Below are 5,403 nucleotides of genomic sequence, written 5' to 3' on the forward strand. Positions count from 1 at the left end.
CACTTCTTGTCTCAATCCCAGGGAACTACTGAGCCACATGCACAGAGAGGTCTGAGGGGATTTTCTGGGGCCGTGGTAACATTCCACATCTTCACAGGGTCTGCGGTTACACGGATGTGGTGTGCTCTCGTCAAAACTCATACAGATGATGCACTTAAGATTTGTGCGCTGCAAAAAGAGAACTTAACAAATACTGTTCCCTAGTGAAAGATATACGAACTGAAGGGTTTAGGGGTAAAGTACCCTGAGGACTATAAAATACTTTGAATGCATCCAAAAATAAGATGCATTGGTGGAGAGAAAGATAGACAGAGAGAGGAAGAAACACACAGAAACACGATAAAGCAAGCATGGTCAAGCATGAATTAAAAATCTCCACGACACAAACAGGCATGTACATTGCACAATCATTTCCACTTGGCTGTAAAGTTTGAAAAATTTAATAATGAAAGATTAGAAGAAAGACAGAACTAAATAAGAAAATTATACTTGGACATAGACAACCAGAAGTCATAGTACATCCTGAGTGACAAGTGACTGACGAGAGGGACAGACCAAGCCCTTGGGCTGCAGGGAGTCAGAGGGGCTGGTCATCAGGGAAGGCTTCCAGGACGAGGTGTCCTTCGAGCAGGACTGCCAAGGGCAGGTGGGCTCGGCCCTTCACGTTGAGGCAGGGCTTGCAGAGTGCCTATGCCCCACCTGGTCCCACCTCTGCACAGGGTGCCCAGAGCAGGGAGTGGCCCCTGGAGAGCCTCACTGCTCCAGGCTGGTCCTGAGCCCAGCAGAGGTCTCTGCCAGGCTGGATATGAGGCCCAGGGATAAACGGGAGAGTCTGGGCTGCGTGCCTCCCTCCTTGGCCTCCTCCCTGGGCTCCCCGGAGCCCTTGTGGCTTATTGGTGGCAGCCTGCTGACAGGGCTCATTCTGTTGCATTTGGGTTCCAGTCTCCTGCCTTCGTCTTTCCCTACTGTGACTGTCACCCTCCATGTGGGGTGGCTTTGTACAAGTCGGCCAACAGCTGACAGGTCAGGGCTGTGACTGCCAGGTCACGTGGGCAGAGGCAGAGGGCCAAGCTGGAAGCTGGTGGGCAGAGGGCACCTGTCATCTCCACTCAGCTGCCTCCAGGGAGGATGACGACTCACATCCTCACCTGGGGTTGACAGGGCTGCTCAGATGCCACAGCCTGTGCATGTCCAGGGGACATCATCAGAGGAGCACAGCTGTCACAACTGCTGCACAGCTGAACGGCTTTAAACCAGGAGCAGCAGAAAGAGACCCTGAGGGGAAGGGGAGCTCTCTACTCCACCCCCACCCTCAGCTCTGCGTGACGGAGAGGCGTGGTGGGGGACCAGAGCTCAGGACCAATCATGGAAGTGTCAGCGTAGTTCTTGCTTTGGGGTCCTACCAGCTCCCAGCCTTGTGCCAGGCCCAGCACAGCCCAGTGCCTTGGGACTCACGACGGGCCTGACAGCGTCCTTTCTGTTCATGGGAGGCACCTCTGGAGCTCGCTGGAATTGGACTATTTGCTCCTGGTTGTGTGCTCATGGAGAGCAGAGCTCAGATATGGACCATATGTCTGTCCCCACAGCATAGTGCCAGGGTGCTCTGCAGTGAGGAACAGGCAGGCCAGAGTGCAACTGCTGGAGGTCCTGGTGGTCTTGCTAAGGGCCTCGTGCTGTCCTCCCGGAGGGAGTACGCCCAGGGCTCTCTTCCTCTGCCCAGCAGCTGCAGTTGTACAAATGTCAGCCATGCCCAGCCCCAGCCCACGTCCTCCAGCTCAGGACAGACAGGGGTCATCAACGAGGCCCTCACAGGGCTGTCACCACCGATGCTGGGACCCTGGCTGGCAAGAAGACATTCTCTCCACATCCCAGACAGCATGGATGTGTGCTGGGATTTATCCTTTGGGGCCTAGGAGAATCAAGGGTGTTTGTGTGGACGACTTTTTCAGGCTATGGAGGTTTCCTTCGGCTCCCAGGGTGCTGTGGGATGTTGACACCCCCACTTCTTGTTCCTCATCCCCTATTACCTGGTTCCTCTTTCCCGTTTTGTTTATGTGGTAAATTACACAGATATTTCAGCTCCCACACCCACCTGGCATTCCTGAGATGAACCCTGGCTGCTCCTGGTCTATGGGCCAGGTTAGCTGTTGTGCATGCCCACACCACATACACACAGATACAACACCCACACCACAAACACACTATACCGCATACAACTAGCACACATATACCACAGACACAACATAAACACACTGTACCAGAAACATGCATGATCTACACACCATGTGCATACCACACACACCACACACCATACATGATGCGCAACACACACTCACACAGCACATACACACACACAAACCCCACATGCAACCAAACACAACTTCTACAGCACACACCACACCACGCACACTCACATACCATATACCCACTATGGCCAACACACACACACACACACACATCACAAAACACACCCCACACACCATATACCCACTATAGCCAACACACACACATCACAAAACACACCACACACATCACATACCGCACACGCAGCACACACCCTTCTTACTACAGCGGGGCCTCCTCAGCGCTCACCTCCTGTACACACAACGGAGGGCTCCACACAGACTTCACCTCAAGACACCTGTGTTCTGATCTGGAATAGAGAGTAGGGTACTAAGGGGCAGGGAGTGTGAGCCCCAGGGCACGGCAGCCAGGCCCCCACCACCTCTCAAATCCACCCCACTCACTCTGTCCACTAGGTCATGCTGTTCCGAAACTCCATCGCTCACTGCAAACACGTGGTCCCGGCTGTGTGCAATTACTGTTATCAATTGCTGGGGGTGGCTTGGACCCCCGCCCAGGAGGTGAGGATGCAGCAGGTCACAGGCCCAGGGGACAGTGTCTTGCCCCCATGCTTTGGGGGCAGCAGAATGTCAGGCTCTGAGGGCCACAGCCTTCTCTAGCCTGCAGCCCACTATCAGGGAATGGGGAACTCTTCCACCCTCCCGTTTGGTGTGGTGGGATTTATACAACACGCTGTCAATCACTTTTGCAGTGGCCATGGGTTGGGCCAAATCACTGGGGGCAAGTTAGATGACTCTCCTCTGGGTGGCCCTGGGAAAGCCGCCTGGGACGCCTTTCTCCACTCAGCTCCAGAGTGGTGCTTGGTTACCAGTTCAGAATGACCTGGTCTATCTTATAATCAGCCACACCCAGGGTGTAAATGATGGCCCCCAGGCTCCAAGCCTTTCAGCCTAAGGCAAAGAGGCATTGAGTATTAGTCATCAAAATAGATGGAGCAAAATGCTGGTAACTGTGAACCCAGCTGGCTTCTTTGAGAGTCTCCTGAAACGCATTTGAAGGCATTAAGTATTAGTCATCAAAATAGGTGGAGCAAAATGCTGGTAACTGTGAACCTGACTAGCTTCTTTGAGAATGTCCTGAAATGCATTTAGCACCAGTGCTCCATCGGTCATAGCAATAATCATGCTGGTAACCTTGTTGTCTGCAGAAGCAGCAAGGAGTGACCTGCTCAGCAAAGGCACCAGGAGTGACCTCCAGAAGCTCCGGGACCCCTGCAGTTGGCTGGGCCCGCAGCACAGCTCATTCCAAGGCATGACCAGGTACCCCCACTTCATCTTCCAGGGCAGAGGTTACCAAGACCCAAGCACCTGCCACCCAGAGACCCCTAGAGTGATGGGGGGCCTCGGCCTGGTACCCGTTTTACAGAGGAGGGATGGAGAGGGGTAGGGTCCTTCCCATCACTCCACCTGAACCCTCACCCACTAGCAGCCTGCACCACCTCTGCCTGAGGGCAGCTCCAGCCAGGACTCCACAAGCACAGGCCTGTCCCACAGGCGGGGGGAGGAGCAGTAGGGCTGTCCTGTGGGCAGAGCCTGCTGGCAGCTCTGCTGGCATCTCTGGGCCCAGGAGTTCAGGACTCCAGGTCAGTGGCACCTGGGCAGGGAACCCCATGGCCACCTCAATGCTTTCCCCATGAGCCCCGCCTTTTCCTGACCAGAGCTGCAGTCCTGCAGTGGGGAGGGGAGTCGGGGGCCATGGACAGCCTTCTGTACCATCTGAGATACTGTCAGGGGATGAAAGTCACTCGGAGGGGAGACATAGAAAGGAGCAGGAAGACTAAGGTGTGTGCAAGGGGGCAAACCCCTTGGCTCTTCTCTTTTCCTTTTCACACAGCCCAGCTGGAGGGCAAGCACCTCAGGGTTATGAGCACCAGCGGTGCACACGCAGGATCCCACACAGTTCTCGGAACTCCATGGGGCGGGGGCTTACTATGCTCACTGCACCGGGGAGGGACCTGGAGTTCAGAGCAGGCTGAGCAACTTGCTGGAAGAAGCAGGGCAGGAATCTGCACACAGAGCTCTCTGAGGCCCACGCCCAGCTCTGTTCCCGCTACGGGACCACCATGGGAATAGCAGGAGCGCTTACCTCTGGAGTTGACACATTGAATCTGCTAATTTGCTTGTAAAGAAATGAAGGTAATGCACAGTGAGCGACCCCAGTAATACCCTAAGAGCCTGAGGAACTAGAACACATTCTGTGAGCTCTAGTGGTCTGTACCATTTTACCTCCTTCCTGCATGACTGTGTGCCCGTGAGACTCAAGCTCCTCTGTTAAGGTAAGATGTTCATGGATTGTTTTTCTGAGAAAACTTTAAAAAGGTGATTGAGGCGGAGGGGATGGAATGTTACAAAACAGCTCCCGAGCTCTCCTGGAGCCACTGTCCACTGTGAAGACCTCCCTGAATGGAGGAGGGTGCCAGGCACATACAGTGTCGTGCTCATTCATTGCTGTGACTTTGACTAGAGATATTTTTGTTTTCTCTGCCTCTGATCTGGTAAGCATAGAGGGAGGAAGGGTGTGGGGTTAGGAGCTGCTTAGCTGGTACTCTGGGTATGGCCAGGCTTTCCCTGAGCTCATGCCTGTCTCAGGGCACTTAGGCTTTGGAGAGCTCATAAAGGCCCAGCATGAACCCTTCATGGTGAAGTGGGAGCATCCCATAGATGTGCAACTACAAATCAGGCCCTTCCAATGGGACCAACTTTCTTAACCCAAACTCTAACCCTAACCCTAACCCTAACCCCTAACCCTAATCCTAACCCCTAACCCTAACCCCTAACCCTAACCCTAACCCAAGGGCATGCAACTGAGATTCAAGGACAGGCAATGGGACTGGCATTCCTGATCTTAACTCTTATCCTAATCCTAAACCTAACCCTATGGGCTTCCCTCGTGTTGGACACTGTATCCTTCAATATGCAGGGCTGAGTTTGGAAAAGGTCATCCTGCTAAGCCCTCAGCCCTGCGCCCAGCACCCACAGCTCCAGATCCCTGACCCTGACTCAATCTCCCCCACTCTCTTTATCCTACCAAAGCAGCAAA

The sequence above is a fragment of the Macaca nemestrina genome, chromosome 9, assembly GCF_043159975.1.
Source record: "Macaca nemestrina isolate mMacNem1 chromosome 9, mMacNem.hap1, whole genome shotgun sequence".
Taxonomy (NCBI): domain Eukaryota; kingdom Metazoa; phylum Chordata; class Mammalia; order Primates; family Cercopithecidae; genus Macaca; species Macaca nemestrina.